The sequence below is a fragment of the Malaya genurostris genome, chromosome 3 (assembly GCF_030247185.1).
Source record: "Malaya genurostris strain Urasoe2022 chromosome 3, Malgen_1.1, whole genome shotgun sequence".
Taxonomy (NCBI): domain Eukaryota; kingdom Metazoa; phylum Arthropoda; class Insecta; order Diptera; family Culicidae; genus Malaya; species Malaya genurostris.
In genome coordinates, this window is record NC_080572.1 from 78,267,911 (window position 1) to 78,288,404 (window position 20,494).

The following is a 20,494-nucleotide window of genomic DNA, read 5'->3' on the forward strand; positions in this document are numbered from 1 at the left end:
GAAATTTATTTAATATTAAACGTCGTTATGACACAGCCAACAAAAATTGAAAACATTGTCTGCTACGACCAAAAACAATTACTTACATGTAAATTTATGAATAAGTTTAATAAATTATGCATTCAAAATGACTGGAAAGACCCGATTTTCCCAATTTATAATATGATTCGCCAGCCATGGAAATGGAAACATCAAAATTCAAATTGGAAATAACACCCGAATCCCTAGATTAGGCTCTTTTATAAATAATTCGTCCCATGTTGTATGAGTGTATGTGTGTGTGGCAGCGAAACCCCCAATCTGCCAGAATGTTTGATTCGGTTCTCAAGCACAGCTACGAACGAAGGTTACCATCCCTCAACAAACGATCTCGATATAATCTGTCAATTAATTTAATTATACACCTTTTCGCCAGAATTTCGACACCGTTGGCCGTGTGGCATTCTTCGGCACACACTGCCAAGATCGATTGCATAAATAAAGAACCGGTTGATGCTTGTCAACCTACCTGATTTTACCGATTAGTCCCCGAGATATTAAGAATCTCCCCCAATCCCCTAAATGAGTGACTGTCAAAACCATGACCAGCAAACTTTCAACGCGTAAATTTAATATGCATTTCCTCCGGTCTCCTGTCAGCCACCTTTTCGCCAGTCGCCGTGACGTCGTCATCGGGTAATTTTTTTTTGCTGTTGTTTTGTGTTCTTTCTAAATGACACACTCTGGGTTGTTGTTGGGTAATCGGTTTGAAGAGCTTGATTGGTAAAAATTATAATGGCATCAACCCCCCTACCTTCTCCAAAACCACAGGCCATTTATTCGACCGTTGACACGTAGCACGAAACCTTCGGCAGGATGTTACGCAACAATTAATTGAAGCTTATTTTTGCAAGTTAGATGGCGTCAATCTCCAGTAGGTAAAGAGCTATAGGTTGAGTACCCACAGCATAATTTGAACGACAAAAAAAAAATTACGAAAATGTGCGCCTGTTCGATGATTGATTAGTGGCTTGATTTCAAGCACGTTTCCCCGTGTCTTTTTTGGTGTATCGTCGGGATCGTTGTCGTTTTCTGCTAGGCAACATTCATTCGAATAAGGGAGAAAATAGCAAACTACTTTAGACGGACTCATAATAAAGCAATCAACGAGCTGAGATAATTATTCATTGGTCGTAAAAGGCCTTACGGTATGGCTGTGCCGCGCCGGTTGGACCCGCAGCCCACTTGGGAAACCACTTGAGACAGCCCACCCGCCTGCCTGCCTGCCTGAGACCATCAGCCATCAAGCCTTACAGGGCTAAATCAATCACGGCTCTAGGCAAACGAATGCGCCACCAGCACCAACGGTGCAACAATTTCGAACCGTGATGTTCGAAGAGCTGTTTGGGTCGACCTGAATAATTTTCCTTCGGCAGACAGGCTCAACACATAATCTACGTACGGCTGCTGTCTAAATTTCACTCACCTCGGGAGCCCAGCTTCATGAAATACTGGAGCGGATTAAAGTAAAGTACTTTAAAGGTTCATCGCAATCCACTTGCCAGGAAGCTTGGCTGCATCAAAAGGCAGAGGAACTAGGAACTGAAAGTAGGTCGGTCGCGCTGGGCGGTGGGTTCCGGTACCTACTGCGGAAGGTGGAGGGGGAAGGGGCTTACTGCAGTTAGATTCAAGTACTTCTTGCGGCTACTTTCTTTTTTTGCTCTCGTGCCTTCGATTACTGTGTTCGTGTTTTTCGCTGGCCGGTGGCATGCGGTTACTGCGGTTAGTCGGAAAATGGAGCAGGAGTGCTCTATAATACCGAGAAATGTCGAAGCGGATAATTGAAGAATAATTGCTGGTACTTTCCGTGAATGTGCACTGTTTGGATTTGAAGATGTTTTTGTTTTTCACAGACTCACTAGTGAAAAACATTGTGGTTATTTTAGAATCTACATTCTAAACCTAAAGGCTACCTGAACTCAATCACATACGCAGTTCATTTATGCTAAATATATTGCAATATTAAAGTTCATGACTTCATGGGAAAACCATTTGTCGTCCCGGATTGGCGGTTCAATGCATAGGGCGCGGCTGGTCTTAGAAGTCACTGTCATGTGCTCGAACCCCGACCTGAACGCTTTCCTAGTGTTAACAGAGCGAGTAGCACCAGACATGCCAGTTTGTTCGTGGTTCGTCTCGTCATCCATTGCCGTGGTATTGTTGTTGATTTCGTTGCTAGTTGCTGTAGATGCGCCTTGTTGTACATTGTTTGCAGTTGCTGGTTGGTTAGATGGTAAGCTGTTAATTGCAGCTGGTGTACTTTGTTATATAGGGGATACGTTGGATGGTTTCGTTGAAGGGGATACTTCCCTGTTGTTGGTGACTGTCACAGGTGTACTGGGGTTGCTTGGGGTTGGTGTGAAGGAAGCACCGTTGTTCTTTGGTATAGTTGTCTCCTTGTCCGGTTTATCACATGGCTTACCGTAATGAACAGCTTTTTGGCAATATTGATATGTAGCCATCTGATTGTCATAGGTAACAAGTGATTTGTACTGTATTCTTGTATCCTGACCGAATGTCACATAAGAAGGTATAGGCCTCCTCAAGCGCATGCGTAACAAACGTACGCCATTTAGAATACCGGGGAAAAAATTCTTCCACTTTTCTTTCTCGATAGAGAGAATATCTTCGTATTGGGACATAGTTGCGCGAATATAAGGATCGATGACGCTTGAGGGAAAATCATGCACACGCACTTCTATAGCACTATCTTCCATATATACTGGAATGTTGTACTTGATATTTTCATGCTCCACATAGTGCACATTATTATTGTCTTTAGCGAATTGAATTGCATCCAACTCTTTATAGAACTGGATATAAACAACATTATTGGTCTTATTGCATTGAAGTAAATGCACACGTTTAATGTCAAAGATGCATTTGCTCCTTAAGCAAACCTTCAAGTTCTCGTATCGAAGGTCGAATTTTGCACTGTCTGATGTCAACAATAATTGTATTCTTTCGTACCGACGGTAGCTTTTGTTCGTTTGGTTCACTCATTTCGAGATCGTTCTATTGTTCACTACACAATACTGTACTTGGTTTCTTCTGTCCCGACCGTAAGCGGTTTTGGATTGTCGACTGACTTGGATGAGATGTGAAACCGAACTGAGACATGACATTGTTCTGTACGCTAAGAATCATGTACATGAACAAAGCAAAGCACTTATCGTCGATGATAACGCAAATAGGTGAATAATTTGTTGCTAATTAGTTTATGATTAGTGTTGGCAATTTTGAATTTGTTGCTCAATTATTCTCAATGTTGTCAAGTACATCGCTGAATTAATATGACGTTTACGAAGCACCCCTACTAAACAAACTTGAACAAAATTCGAAATCCAGAGGATAATTTGTTGGTAATTAGTTACAGTAATTATGACTTTGTTGCTCATTTTTCTTTGTCAAATACTTCTCTAAGAAAGTTAACAAAACACCGCTTCAAAATAAGTTTAAAAACAAATGGAATCCCGGTGAATATTATGTTGCTAATCAGTTACGGTAATTTTAAATTTGTTGCTCAATTCTTTTCAAATTTTACTAGTCTTTTGCTAAGTTTATATGAAGTTTACAAAGCACTCCTTCTAAATAAGCTTAGAAACAAATTGAAATCCAGTGGATAGTAATTGTTGCTCGATGTTTTTGAGTACTTTTCATATCAAGTTCATGAAGTGTCCCTACTAAATAAGCTTGAACAAAATTCGAAATCTAGAGAATATGTATGATCATGATTACTTTATAACCGGGCTGCTTCATCAGCTGCTACCACCCGGAACAAAATAATACAAATCAAAACCCAGTGGATCAATTTGTTTTCAAGCTCATTTAGAAGGGGTAACTTCGTAAACTTCATATGAAAGGCTATAGCAGGATAAACATGTGAAATCTACCCCCAAAGGGAATTCATATTGTTGTACCACATTCGAAAGGCCATAGACTGGAAACAATTTTCTCAAAGAGTTAACCCTTTAACTGCCATATTGACGGAGCTAGGGTGGTTATATTGATTTTTATTTTATTTGATTTTTGAGGAAACCGCTCCTTCGAAATATTTGAAAAAAAAAACAGGTATGTTTAAGGCATTATGAGGAAGGTTTACAATTATTTTCAAAACTTTTGAATATGTATTTCTTCCATTAAAAAATTATTTAATGTTTTGAAACATATTTTTTCCCTCTTCCAATTTTTTCACCGCTCCGGATTTTTTTAGTGATAAATAAAGAATTTTTGGACATGTCGAAGTGGTATGTTTTCATATTTTTAAAAAATGTGGACGACCAAAATATTTGATTTTTTCTAAAAAATAAATAACAGTCGACCATGCATCCCCATCAAATTCTGATAGAAGGAAACGCATGGTGCCTTATCTTAGCAGTTTCTAGTAGTAGTCGACCATGCGTTCCCATCAAGGTACGATTTTCACGAAATCCAGTCAATTTGTGTGCTTTACGGATGACATGGACATTATCGCGAGAAACTTTGGAATGATGGCAGAGTTGTACACACACGCCTGAAACGCTAAGCACGATCTTCGGCGGTGTGCAGGAGAACAGCGTGTGGCGGCGAAGAATGAACATGAAATTTTCGGATCCGAAAAAATAATTTTGATGCCTAAAGGCTTAGAATTGCATGAAACGTCGAAATTTAGTGTCATCTCGAAAAATTTTTTTTTGAAAAAATCGACTTTTTGGGAATATAAGTCCCAGAAAGTTGATTTTTTCAAAAAAAAAAAAAATTTTTTTAGATGACACTAAATCTCGACTTTTCGTGCAGTTTTTAGAGTTTCGGCATCAAAAAAATTTTTCGACATCGGAAATTTCATGTACTCCCTATGGTGCTATACTATGGTGCTTTTTCAAGATCGAAAATTTTCAAACTTTAACCGCCGGGCAGCACCTCTTACGCATGTCCGATTTAGCTCAAATTTTGCATGAGGACATTTTTCGAGGTGCTTAAACTTTTGAGCGCTAGCGCTTTACGAAATTAGAAGTGATCCCAAAATATTGGCACTTTTGTATGTATAAGAGCGGTAAAAATCAATGAGTTTTGTCGGTTACGTTACTTATATCATCATATCTCCGGAACCAAAAGTCACAGCCATTTGATCTTTGAACTTGATCAATGGCCCAATAGTAGCTTTCAAACAAGCCCAAGTTTGTTAAAATCGGTTCAGCCATCTCTGAGAAAATTTAGCCCGTTCAAATATCTTCGAAAAGTGCACACACCCATACACACAGACATTTTCCGATCTCGTCGAACTGAGTCGAATGGTATATAACACTATGGGTCTCCGAGGATCCGTTCAAAAGTCAGTTTTTCTAGCATTTCTAATACCTTTCTATAGAGAAAGGAAAAAACCCTGTGATTTCACATCTTATTAGATGCACATAAATGGAGCATCGCAGTTCACGCAAATTTACGTCGAAGAACATTTAATATTGTGTCTAAGACTCCATGACATGAAATTCATGGGAATAAAAAAAAAAGAATACTGATAGCAACCGTCGCGACTTGAACCAAGAATCATTGGATCGCAAGTACGTCTGTTAATCGACTGAGCCACAGAAGCATGCATCTGCTTGGCTGGTAAAAGGTGCATTTAAATTTATACAGTCGCACCTGCTAGCAGAGCGCAAGTTACAGTCGAAACCAATAAAAATTCAAGCTCATCTAACATTAAGTCATTACAAATAAAATTTTCCGTCATTTGACAAATTAGGTCTTTATGAATTACATCGTATGACGGATTAAGTTACCTGTAAAATTCAATTTTTTTTGGAATGTAGCTTTGCCACAGTAAAATTTGTTCATAGACTGCACTCTTAAAAAAAATGAAAATTACGTTTGGTGTAAAATCAAACATTCCGTAATTGCTTCGGTGATGACACAATATTACATCTATTAACATGTAAAAACTAAACTAAAACTAAAAAATGTATGCCTTAGCTAAATGAACTGTGAAGTTAATGTTATGACTTGATTTCAATTGTAAATGTAAGTAAATTGCGACGCTCCTTTTATGTGCATCTATAAAGATGTAAATTTTTCTAAGCGTGTGTGGCGCTTGTGGACGATAAATAAAACACTGGGGCTAACCTTTAATCTACACAGAAAAAAATATGAATTTGACAGATAACATAATTCTAAAAACGATACAATTCATAACTACTTAACTTTTCAAATGATGCAATATTCCAACCGTACAGAATTTTACAGGCTCCGAATGTATTTTACATTCGGCTACCATGTGCCGCTGTATGGATTTAACAGATCGGCTGAAAAGTTCGTATCGTTTCTATGAGAGGGCGCCACTAGAATTAAATCCATACCATTTTCATTTAGTACCAACCTTCAAAAGATACGTGTATAAATTTGACAGCTGTCTGATTATTAGTTTGTGAGATATTGCATTTTGAGTGAAGCTACTTTTGTTATTGTGAAAAAAAAATGGAAAAAAAGGAATTTCGTGTGTTGATGAAACACTACTTTTTGATGAAAAAAAGTGCCGCCGATACAAAAAAATGGCTTGATGAGTGTTATCCAGACTCTGTACCGGGCGAAGCAACAATTCGTAAGTGGTTTGGAAAATTTCGTACTGGTCATATGAGCACCGAAGACGATGAACGCAGTGGACGTCCAAAAGAGGCTGTTACCGATGAAAACGTGAAAAAAATCCACAAAATGATTTTCAATGACTGTAAAGTGAAGTTGATCGAGATAGCTGACACCCTAAAGATATCAAAGGAACATGTTGGACATATTATTCACGAATATTTGGATATGAGAAAGCTTTGTGCAAAATGGGTGCCGTGTGAGCTCACAATCGATCAAAAACAACAACGAATTGATGATTCTGAGCAGTGTTTGGAGCTGTTATATCGAAATAAAACCGATTTTTTTCGTCGATATATAACAATGGACGAAACATGGCTCCATCACTTCACTCCGGAGTCCAATCGACAGTCAGCTGAGTGGACTGCACGCGATGAACCGAACCCAAAGCGTGGAAAGACTCAAAAATCGGCCGGTAAGGTTATGGCGTCTGTATTTTGGGATTCGCATGGTATAATTTTCATCGACTACCTTGAAAAGGGAAAAACCATCAACAGTGACTATTAAATAGCGTTATTAGAGCGTTTGAAGGACGAAATTTCAAAAAAACGGCCTCATTTGAAGAAGAAAAAAGTTTTGTTTCATCAAGACAATGCACTGTGTCACAAGTCGATGAAAACCATGCTGAAATTGAACGAATTGGGCTTCGAATTGCTCCCTCATCCACCGTATTCTCCAGATTTGGCCCCCAGTGACTTTTTCCTGTTCTTAGACCTCAAGAGAATGCTCGCTGGTAAAAAATTTAGAAGCAATGAAGTGGTAATCGCTGAAACTGAGGCCTATTTTGAGGCAAAGGGCAAATCGTACTACAAAAATGGTATCGAAAAGTTGGAAGATCGCTATAATCGCTGTATCGCCTCTGATGGCAATTATGTTGAATAATAAAAACGAATTTTGGCAAAAAAATGTGTGTTTCCATTAAACGATACGAACTTTTCAGCCGAACTGTTATATGTACCAATTATTCATCAAGCAGATATGGGCTTCTGTGGCTCAGTCGATTAACTTACGTGCTTTGTGATCTAATGTTTCTCGATTCAAGCCGCGCTGTTTCATCGATCTTTTTTTATTTTATTCGTTTTCAAGTCAAGTAATTTTCTAGTCGCACAATTTCACATGTTCTTTAATATTAATTTGCGTGTAATACGACGCCTCATTTATGTGCATCTTGTAAGATGTAAAATCACAAGATTTCTTCGAACTGTGTAGGAAAGGTACTTGCAAACATATTTCATGGTGAAAATTTCATGTTTATTTTTAACTGGTTTCGCCTTCAACTTTTATTTTAACTAGAACTTCCACAATGTTTTCTTTTCAGTGTTCTACAAAAATCAACTCAATGGCATCAATGCAACAGCAGTACAAAGCCTACACGTAAGGATTTCCTTCATTTGTATTTGCGTTAAAAAAGATACAGCTTCCAAAGCTTGACGATTTCCCTATCATCGTGAGAATTTGCCCTTCTCCTCGACAGCCAAGTGAACGAGAAAACTCAAATGGCAAGACGATGATTCGGTGTTTTTTTTATTATTTTTTTTTGTTCGAACTCAACAGTGCTTTTTTTCTCTTGTACAATTCTGTTATCCTAACACCGGCCTTACTGCTGTGGACTTGCGCGAAATAATGATAGAAAAAAAAAACTTTTCAGCATGAGCGCACAAACGACACCCCATTCGGGGCAAGCCTCATGACGAAGGGTTTCGAATCCAATTTGCACGTCTGGATGATTCCGCGAAAAAGATCAAAAGCAACAAGTTAATATAAAGAAAGCACAACTCACGATCTCGATGGTGGGATGGTGGAACAGTCGAAATGTTAAGTGTGGAAGAAAATTTAACCTTCGAAACAATAAGCGCTCCAGAGAGTGAGAGAACGATGGTCCATTTGACCCAAAGCTATGATTGACAAGTTATTTCTTCTTGTTTTTTTATGATCCTTTTTTGTGAGAAAGGGAACTTCCGAAGCTATGGAACAAAATCATTTGTAGTCGAAAGCAGAAATAACCTAAGTTTTTGTACGATGAACCCGGGAAATTTACTACAAATAGATCAAACGAGTTAATTTCCAATGACGACGCACTCGGAAAAAACATGTATATTTTGCTTTTCCTTCAAAAGTTTTACCACCTCTCTCTTCGCTTAGAGCGTCGCACAACTGTCACTCAAGAATATTAGTGAAATATTCTTGAAAAAAAGGGGGGGGGGGGGGTAATCCGATCCGGGTAAAATCCGATACATTTTAAGAGGGACTTCCAAGAATCGTTGGGAAAATGAGCATCTGCCTTGAGTTGTCATTATAGGACAACTGAATAAGAAGCTAATTAACACAGAAAAAGTTGGACACATTTTTCTAGCCTTAGTACGTACAGAAAGATTGAGTCTCTTCTGCAATATTTGCTTCATCTTCGCTTCCTTCTAGTGATTTCTGAGATCCGTGTTTGTTCTGCCTTCGCAGCCTTCCTGGCTGTTTCCAAGCGTGTATCGAAATATTTAATAACGTTATGGTTAGTGTTTGTGGGAAACCCCAGTTGAGTGTGACAAGTAATGCTACTCAATTTTCTCAGATATGATTGAACCGAACTTCACAAACTTAGATTCAAATGACAGGTCTTAAGGGGCGAGTAAGGTCTAACACTTTTGAAAAATCATTTATTATTTTCTTTATATTTTCTCATAGTAAAACATTTCAAGAATATTCTGTGAAATTTTCAAGCCTATCGGAGAAAAACTCGGCAAGTTATGGGCATTTATCTTTGCTTATCTCATACTGCGATTTCATTATAAAAGAATACAAAAGAAAAAAATATGATTTTGTGAAAATGTTAGACCCTACGGGCTCCCTTCAGTAATAAATTGTTTCCATTGATTTTATAGACAAAAAACGTTTCGAAAGTCCGTGTCCATCGCCATTCAAAAACTACTGAACCAATTTTTTTCAAATTTTGCACAAACTTTCTACATATAAAAAACCAGACCGCAACGTTTTCCTTTTCCTTGTTTGTTACTTTGGGGAGGTTTTACAGCTACAAAATGGCGATTTTTTTCGTGAAAAATCATAGTTTTCACTTTGAACAACCACCAAAAATTAAAAAAATTTAAAAAAAATCTAACAGAAACTAGAAAATCTAGAAGTCTAGAAAATCAACTACTCTATCTACGCTGCTTTGATTTGTTGACTTCTTATCAGTCTGCACTGAGATACAGTGGACACCGCAAATCATGATTTTTAAGAAGCGTTCTCAAAAAAAGTTTCTCGAACCATTGTCATGATTTCCTCCAACAAATACGACAGTTTCATATACATAGGTTCGCGGTTTCTGCTCTTGAATGAGCGCGTTCGCTTTTAAGAAAATCGCTCATATAAAACAAGATACAGTATCGAATCGACTTGCATTCTGTGCGGTTCGATACTGCCGTAGAGAAGATTGCTAACACATCGTTCAAAAAGTCTAGGAACTAACTAGGAAACAAATATTCCTTGTGTAAGAACCTGTTTTGTTCCTCAACATACTCACCTTCAAATGCATACCTAGCTTATAGAAAGATTTTTACATGGCCTCAAAATGGGCTTAATTTGCGGCGATGACTCTCGCATTCGAGCCAAATATTTTTCCCTGGGGTATCTTTTTGATATCAGAATAGGCGCGCTGGGGGCTAGGTTCTTGAGAATATGGTGGGTAAGGAAACAGATCGGAGCCCAATTCGGTAAATTTGGCAATTGTTTTCATTGATTTGTGGCACGGTGCATTGTCTTGGTTGAAGATGTTTTTTTTTCATTCTCACTCGGTCATTTTTTCGATTTCGCACTTCAAGCGCATCAATAGCTCAATGCAATAATCAATTTTGATGGTACTTTCTTTTTCAAAACAGTTGATGTTAAATGTACATCGAGAATCTAACCACTGACGCCATGATTGTTCCAGATACCAGTTGAGTTTTTGCATGGCTTTTTCCGTTTGAGTGCTGATATGACTCTGAAGAAAAAAGGTAGATCCATGTTTCGTCCACTGTTTCATACCAACGCAAGAAATCCTTTTTATTGCGACTAAACAGTGCCGCTCTTTGGATCGTTGATGCGTTGTTGCTTTTGTTCGATTGTGAGCGAACGAGGCACCCATTTGGAAAAGTCCGTTTTCATGCCCAGATTTTTACCTAAGATCGTAACAACACTTCCAGTTGATATGCTAACCATCTCAGCACATCTTATATCACGAACTATGATTTTGCGTTCAACAATCACGATTGTCAAAACTTTCTTATTTTTTGACCACGTATAAAATCAGAATACCACAAATCTTTGTTTTTAATCCTAGTACGGATAACACTTCTCAAACTTTCTAGGCTTGCGCGGTTTTATCCCTTTAAAAGGCAATGTTTTATCTATAAACGAAATTTCATTTCATTTTCATTTTTTCATAAGTGAATAAGTAACGTAACTTATATGTCGGTAGGCTTAGTGTTTGTAGTCCGGTTGACGTGAAAGTTAGACACCTGTCATCTTAAGTTTGGGACTTTCGAAAAATGAGGTTAGCTTGACACTTCAATCGTCATCTTTGGATCAGTCCCGGGACCTTTTGACTAAAGTGGTGTGCAACATCAGCGGCTGGACCTTTTGTGGATTTATTTTGTGCACCGTTCGATTCGCATTTTGATCGAAATTCGGCAGTTTCTTCATATTCGAGGATAATATTGCAGGATGACCTCAATCATGGACTACTAGATAAACGAGTTCAGCACCTTACATCATCAACCCCAACAACAAACTAAACGGTCAAGGTCACCCAAATTCTCAAAAAGTTAATTGCGAAAATTTACAGACATAGGGTAAGGGCTCCCTATTTCATCTCATTTGGAAGAACGTCGTCTGAAAATTCCGATTTAGCCATTTAAATCATTATAACTTTTTCATATTACTGTTTCATTCGCCTTGCTCCACGTTGAGAATTGATTCACATTTATTGAAAATTTAACTAATTTTCATGAAACAGCTAAAAACACTTATGATGTGTTCACTACTCTGCTCCTATTTTCATCTCAATGGATTTTTATCCATCCTATCGTTGGTCCTTTATTCGTCCTATAAATTAGTAATGGTGACAGCAATCAAAATAAAATATTCCACTATTACACTCTCAGGTTCAAAATGACAGAATTCTTCTTAAAAACGTCGTAATGCCAACTATGGGACAACACACGATGTTTTTAAAACCAGTTTGAAATCATTTCAACGTTTAAAAAAAATTTCGGTCGTTTCCGTTACCTTTCGCTTTAAATTTGAAATTAAATTGCAAAGTTAATTTGGTGAACTTTAAATGAAACCAAAAACGGAATTGTTACTATTTAGGCATTAGCCCTTCATAAAACAAAATGCAGAGCCAGAGATGCCATTTATACAGATTTATCTGTATTGTATAGTTTTTTTGCGTTCGCATACTGATTTAAATCAATGTACAAATTTTATACGGATTTCCTAAATTTAATACAGATTTGTACAGGTTCATAAAAAGTGAGAAGTAAAAAATTAGACTTTTCTCTTTGAGTATCTATTAGTATTTGATTGCAGTGATTCTTCAAAAGTTTATTAATCAACGGACAAATCTCACGTTAAAGTGGAAAAATTTTATGCAGATAAATGATTATGATTAACACCATTTTATCAGTGAAAACAGATAGAGCAGATATAGACTTTCTATCCAAAGTAATACATATTTTCTATGAAAATATCTGGCATCTCTGTGCACAGTCGATGAAACACACACATTTCACAGCGTTATGTTGACGTATAGCGGAATGAAACCAGTGCTACTAGATTTGCAACAATGGTTATTTCAATAGTATTTAACACGCTCTTTCTGGTAATATTTGAAGCCGAAATATATTTTTTTAATATAAATATCAATAATATAATTAAACTAATGTCACGGATAATAAAAAAAATTTTGTTGATGATAATTTGAAGAAGAAAAACAATTTTGTTTTGCAACATTATGAGAAAACCTGGCAACTTTGTGGATCCAAACGAGATGAAAACAAAGCGCAATCGAGTGAACTAATTGAAAAACTTTCATCTCATATTTGCTTGACGGGTAGTTTTTGATGTTTTTAATCGTTAATTAAACAAGTGGCAAGTGAACATTACTAATTATGAAGTCATCCAGCATTCAATAGTAGTGTAATTGTGCGAAATAGTGATCATGTTTTGAGATGAATTGTTTAGTAGATATTCAGAAACATGACGAACTGTAAACCTTGAGACGAAATGTGTCCTAAATTGAAAAGTGAGTTTATTTTAAATGAAAAAACGATCACCGAAGAATTTAAAACCATTCCTTTCAATGGAAAAGTGTGACAATAGCTTTTATAATCATTTTAAAACATTTCACAGTTTGGTTCAGGTAGGTTGTAAAATATTATTCATGTTCAAAGTAATGAAGTGACGGGATGAGATGGAAATAGGGGCTCAGATGAAATAGGGAGCCGTTACCCTAATTAAGTTTATACGGAACACAAAGAAGACTGCTGCCTCAATATTCAACACAAATGTTGGCAGTAATTTTGATACTAGTTGAGTCAACAATTCGAACAACCCCATAGTAGTTTTATGTTGTATTTAACGCTTAAATAACCATTTTTGTTATGAAACAAAAAATCCAAAACGCTTCAAACTTTACGCGTTTCATGCAAAATTATATCGAAATAAAATATTTAAAAAATTCGATCTTGCTTTTTTAAGGGATAAATAACATTTCCATTAGAATTAAGGTAGACTTGGAAATGGTGGGTCGTTCCCCCCAGTACGAAAAATTACCCACCTGGGCTTAACATGTTTCACCAGCCCTGTCTGGAATTGCTAATTGCATAGTGTTTCTAGTGGAGAAAACCTAATGAAACTGTTTATTTTATTGAATCATTGCATAATCTAAACAATAGTGAACAGAAATTCGGAAAATTACAACACGCACCATCTATTACCTGGCTCCGAAAATTCGGGTTACAAAATAAGCTCTAATTTAGGCTGACGGCTACCGAACGTTGCTACCGAAAGCAAATGACATCCCGTCACTGTATGGTAATACTTCATATATCAAGATTCATGAGTAGCTGGCGCCCCATCATCGAATCACACTTTGGCAATTCTGTTCGGGTAGACTGGAGCTGGGCCGGTCACTGCAAGCCATCAATCATCCACGCAGCATGAAAGTGCCCGAAGTATAACCAAACACGAAACAAAAGCTAAAACAGCAGCACCGGCAAGTCAATATGTGGGCCCCCGTGCGTCAGAAGTACCTCGAGCCGTGATTGTAATACGAAAAGTTGTGACGAAATGAAACCAGATGGCCTTTTTTTCTGTCGTCGCCAAGCGAGAAAAGAAATTCAATCTTCCTCAGTCTCCGATTTGTCGATTTATGGGAGGGGGGGAGTGAAGTTTGGGAGAAGAAGATTTGACTTTTCGAGGTGACATCGGCCGCGCAAAGAACAACGACCGAGCACAGTTTGCTTCGTGTGACACGGAGAAGCTTCAGCGAAAAGCCAAAGGCGTCTCGGTGAAATTTGATCGCATGACCTTGAAAAGTTGTCCCATATCCAGCAGCTGGTCTCGTCCTCAGAAGACTGGCCCGCCTCCGGCAGAGAGAACTGGGAAAAGTAATTTGGCAAAAGTGCCTTCCGTGTGGTATATTAATCCGGTTTAATGAAAAACTGCTCTGCTCCGACGGTGACAGGTTCTGCTGCTACGAAACGCCGAAGGATGCCATCTGGATGACTTCGAAATCAAAACTTTTTCCTGACAGTCACGCGTTCCGCTTGACGAATAAGCAGCAGTGGGGTGCAACCGGCACACACAGTCACGGAGGTTTAGGGTTTTTTTTTATTCACTTGAAAACTATTCATTGAACACGAGTAGCATGTTGAGTTTGCATAATTCGGAAGTGAACTGAAGGATGGCTGGTTCGGCCGACTGAGCATTGTTCAACATCTGGTCTTCGAGAGTTTGCTGTTTCAACAGATGTTTGCATTGTTTCCATCATTCAAATTGACTTCGTTCTGCTTTCATAATCTATCAATAGCATGACTTCTCGGTGCGGCCCTCGACGAAGGGACAAATAGAATCCGAACGTGGTTGCTGCTCCTGCATAAATGATTAAGGCACGCAATGAATTCGGAATTGACAATTCAAGAGAAGGCAAATGCAATGAACGATAGAGATATGAACTTTCATTCCTAGCTGGACGAGTTTTCTGGAGTTGATTGATATTTTTTTATGATATCTAGGATACTACGCACTAGCCTCATGTCTACCAGTCCAGTTGAAAAAGTCAATACGGTCTGGATTTTCCAAGAGTAATTAACCAAAACCAAGAATTTGAAATTGAGTACCAACATGAGCTGGATGTCCGTAGCATTCGTAATTGCTAGTCCGTGATTGGTTAGAAAAGGCAAAATTGAACCGAGAAAATGAATGAATCCAACCGTAATAATTGTCTCGTCAGCTGTTTCTAGTAGCATATCTTTACTTCGCCGGTTCCCACGGAACGAATGCTGGGATTGGTCGAAGTCGTTTAAATACTTTAATATTCATCACGTTAAGTTGTTGAAACGAACTCAAATGGCAAAGATTTAAGTTGGGACAACAAAAACTTAGCCAACAATAAATTCACTGGGTGTCAACTTTCATGTCGTGAAAGGACACAATTGCAGAAGTTTCTTTTTTCCTTATTTTTATTACCATTTTTAAAGTTTCAAACCAAATTGGTTGTTCTTTTTAACAAATATTTAAAAAAATATTGTTTTTCAATTTTTAGAAAAAAATCTTCCTTTTCCATTTCTTTGAGCTTTTAGGAATAGATGTCTGCAACAATTTTTTTGCCATATTATTTCTCGTCTTTCAAGACCCAAATTAGAATCATGAAAATCGCCTCTTGCGGAAATCCACGAAAATTACAACATTATTGATACAGATGAATCTGCTTTTGCATTTGCTACAACATTAGATTGACCGTCTTATTCCTGATAATCGATACGTGTCACTTCAAACTATTACGAGCAATACCAATGATTTTTTTTCTCGGTAGCCGGTTGCCCTGATAAACTTATTGAAAGATACTGGTTTGAATGTGGGTTTCGGTATAGTTTTTCATCGCGTATATATACGTTTTATTCTTTTTATATAATGCTTTTATTGGCCAACATGTCATTAATACATATTAAAAAATTCAGACCCTATGTTCGGGATTGGGAATCGAAACCCAGGTGAGCTGCATGAAAGGCATCGACTAACCCATTACGCTATACCCGTCTCCATTATATATATACAGGGTGTACAGTTGAGTTCCAATATTTTAGGGTCATCTTTTATTTCGTAAAGCGAAAAACTTTAAAATAAAAAAAAAAACAAGCAATAAAAATCTAAAAATTTGATCAAAAAGTTTAACAATTCTGGCGAACGCTTCAAAAAAAATCATTCAAAATTCGGAAGTTCCGATAAAAAGTTCAGATCAGTTCGCTTCCACATCTCATCCAAGTCAGTCGATAAAACAAAACCGCTTACGTTCGGGACGAAAGAAACCAAGTACAGTATTGTGTAGTGAACAATAGAACGACCTCGAAATGAGTAAACCAAACGAACAAAAGCTACCGCCGACACGAAAGAATGCAATTGTTGTTGACTTCAGGCAGTGCAAAATTCGACCTTCGATACGAGAACTAGAAAGTTTGCTTAAGGAGCAAATGCATCTTGACATTAAACGTTTGCATTTACTTCAATGCAATAAGACAAATAATATAGTTTACATTACAGTTTTATAAAGAATTGGATGCAATTCAATTCGCAAAAGACAATAATAATGGGCACTATGTGGAGCACGAAAATATTAAGTACAGCATTCCAGTATATATGGAAGATAGTGCTATAGAAGTGCGTGTGTATGATCTTCCCTCAAGCGTCATCGATCCTTATATTCATAAAACTATGTCCCAATACGGGAAGATTCTCTCTATCGAAAAAGAAAAGTGGAAGAACTTTTTCCCCGGTATTATAAATGGCGTACGTTTGTTACGCATGCGCTTGAAAAGGCCAATACCTTCTTATGTGACTTTGGGTCAGGATACAAAAATCCCGTGCAAATCACTTTTTACCAATGACAATCAAATGGCCACATGTCAATATTGCCAAAAAGCTACGGTATGCCATGTGATAAACTGGACAAGGAGACAACCACACCAAAGGACAACGGTGCTTCCTTCACATCAACCCCAAGCAACCCCAGTACACCTGTGACAGTCACCAACAACAGTGAAGTATCCCCTTCAACGAAACCATCCAAAGTATCCCCTATAGAACAAAGTACACCAGCTGCCGTTAACAACTTACCCTCCAACCAACCAGCAATTGCAACCAATGTACAACAAGGTGCATCTACAGCAACTAGCAACGAAAAGAAAACGGAAATCGACAACAATACTATCGATGCGGCAATGGATGACAAGACGAACCACGAACAAACTGCCCCTCAATCCTCGCTGGAGGGAAATGGAAGCTCCTCTCCCCCTAGAAAAAGGGTGACAACGAGATCCAATACAACCAAAAAATTTAGCTAAAAACTCAGCTCAATCGGCCACGTAAAGCTTGTACGCAAATAGGCCTGAATAAAAAATATCTTTTATAAAAAAAAGTTCAGATAAACTGATTCAAAATTCAACAAAAATCGTTTTACAAAATTGTAAAACGTCAAAACCGCCAAATCTTTTGATAAAGTTATGAAAAATGTTTACCAAATATACTAAAATTTGAACAAAATATCGATGAATTCATACAACATATTATCTACAGAACTACCGACCGGTTTTGACCGAAATCGTTGATTTTTTTGTGAGAATTCCAACATTATACATTTTAGTCGAAAAATTGATTTCTTTAGAATTTTAATTGAAAGCTTTGGTCAATGTTTGAACTAGAATATCAACAAAAGCATTAAACAAAAAAACCACTGAATAGAATAATATTGTCAAATATGATGGTTTTTGGATGAAATTTTTTTCAGTATCGTTTTAAGTGGATCGATATTTCAACAAATTCTACAAAAAGGCGAAACAAATTTTTAAAAATTCCGACGAAAAACGTGAAAAATTTCGAAGGAATCGTCCTTTGAAATTTTATAATCATCTCGAAAGAATTGACAAAATATTTCTAGAAAGAAAAGATTACCAAAATTTTACGGAAATTTCTGTAAATAGTGTCAAAATTGTCAAAATATTTTATTCGTTGATTGTTGACCTACAAAAAAGAACAGTTTTTAATTTAGAAGGATTCTAACCGCATCGCACAGTGAGGAAAAATGGACCAAAAACGCAACGGTTTTTTGGTGGCATGATACAGCTGACCACAAAGCACATTTTTGGTGTAAAATGGTCAGTAAAATCGATTCCATGTATTTAGAAGGACCGCACGGAACGCTATCATGTTCATTTTAACCCAAGTTCCCTTTTTATACTGCATTGTATTCAAGCTTAACTATATAACATGAAACCGAAGAACTTGCAGAAAAGCGAATAGAGTGTTTCCGATGTAAAAAAAAATCTAACAAATCGATTTCATATAGTTTTATTGATAGTAGAAAACTTGTTGCACCGTTTTACCCCATTTGTTTTCTAGTTATAATATTCAGTTGAAATATGATCAATAATCCAAAAGCAGATCCAATACGATCTATCAATATTGATCCATAATACGTGCAAAACATCTGTGATCCAATCAAACACAATGGGAATGACAGTACTAGCCTGTTTAACCCGTTTTATCCCAATTTATATCAAAAGTCGTATTTCTGGTTAAACTTTATATCGCATACCGAAAGCAGGCTGATTGCGGTTGTTGAAAATCGATTGATATTACAAAGAAAGACCTGAAAATATAATTCCAAATGAATTCAACATAAAATTATATTTGTGGGAAAATTGGGGTACAACGATGTAGCACGAAGCATGCGATCATGAACACTATCTGTAAATTATTATTTGAGATTAGATGCGAAACAAAGAACTGTCTTGTTTAACCAAAATTGGTCCAAACACCGATCAGCAGAACTTTTTTTCTGTAAATTCATGGAAGAAGATGACTGGGGGTAAAACAGAATACAGTTGTTTGCGGTCAATCTTATTAAAAACAATCTATTTATCTAACTTACAAGCATGTCAGGAATACCTTCCGATTGGTTGAATTGAATTTTTTTCCTGAGTTTCACAGTTAGTTTTCAAAGTAAAGTCAGAAAAAAGAGGAATTGGAGCAAAACGGGCATGATAGTGAATTTTGCGGATCTTCTAACTATCATAAATTGTACGAAAAATTTGCATAAGAAATACTAACTTTGAAAATATTTGCTTATGTTTTTATAAAATTATTGAGCAAAGTCGCGTTTTTGATCGTTTTTTCCCCACGGTGCATCGGGCAGAAAAAGTCGAAAACACATTTTCTCGTTAGGCACGTCACGTTCTTTGGTGGTAAAAAAGTGACATTGACATTGTTTTTCGGTGCAAAACAAAAAAGTGCCCTGCAAATAGCAGAAACTTTACGTCTGCTTAACGGTTTATGTTCAAGTGCTAGGTGGCATAACAGTTATGCTCTGATGAGTCAAAGACGAAACGTAAACATTTTCATGATTGCATCGTCACTTTAAATGACGACTTGATACTTGCAACAAACTTCACCTTGTAATTTCGGAACCGGAAGTTTGATCCGAATTAAATTCAATAGCACTCTGTGGGACTACAAAAACTATTATTTGAACCTAAGATTGTGAAAATCGGTTAAGCCATCCTCGAAAAAATAAAGTGAGCTCCTGTTGGAAAAATAGGAACAAATGAGAGTAAAACACATAGCAACATACAGAGTTTTGATGTCGATTATTTCATTTCGGATTTGAAGATTTCAGTGAAAGAAACTATCAAAATGCTGTACAGGATTATTTTCTGGCGTTCAGAGAGGCCAAATCGCTAACAATATTAAACACTGTTCGTAGCGTTTTTCTCGAACGCGAAGTAGTTAAATGCTGACTTTATTCGCACTCGTTTGGTGCGAATTTCGTACTGCGAAAGTGCACAAAGCTTATCAAATTATTCTAGATTTGCTCTAAACACGTTTATCTCCGATTGGCAAATCTTTATAACTTTTTAGACCCATTTGGAGACATTGGAAGGGGTGATTTTGCATGATGTTCCCCATTGTTGTCCATTTTTCGTTGTATTTTGCTCCAACCGTCCAGCAACAGGATGACACAATCGATCTTCTTTGAAGAGAAACTGGCTCTGCGAACGTCCTGCAATTGATTCAATGCTGAACTGAATTCTTGAAACTGGAACTGAGCTCTGGACCGGAACCAACCGGAAAGATAGATTTACGTAGTAAAGCAATTCCATGAATGAGTAGACGAAAAAGTGACAAAATCAGAATTGACCTTCTCCGAATTGGATGAAACTTTGCACATGGCTTCAGTATAGCAAACCATAAGTTTTGAACTGATGGAGAGGTCAATCCGACTCACGACTGATTTTTAAAAAGGGCGTATGTATTTTTGCATATCACGAAAATTGCCTTTTTCAAATCGTTGTAACTCGGAAACCGTTAATTGTACAAAAATGGCGTTCAGGAAGAAGTTGTAGGGAATCGATTGGGCACTCTAAAAAAATATACGCTGAAAACAATTTTTGATTTTTTTTTCTCAAAATAATCCGAAAAAGTTAAATAAAAAAAGCATGGTTTTAAATTTTTTTTGATAATTTTTATTTTAAAGTTGTTAGCAAAACCTACAGATTGATGGCTATCCCATCCGTGCCTTTTGAAAAATGAA

The 20,494-nt window shown here is 37.1% G+C and overlaps 1 long non-coding RNA gene across 2 annotated transcripts in view; it reads left to right on the forward strand.

The window, feature by feature from the left end:
- The window catches only part of LOC131436972 (uncharacterized), a 101,873-nt gene that overhangs the window by 71,946 nt on the left and 9,433 nt on the right, over window positions 1–20,494 (forward strand). Inside the window, exon 3 of one of the 2 annotated variants that reach the window (XR_009230680.1) lies at window positions 7,973–8,266. The exons of the other annotated variant lie outside the window; for it this stretch is intronic. This is a non-coding gene — a long non-coding RNA (uncharacterized LOC131436972). Of the gene's footprint in view, window positions 1–7,972; window positions 8,267–20,494 lie in introns of those variants that run through there. 2 annotated transcript variants of the gene reach the window in all.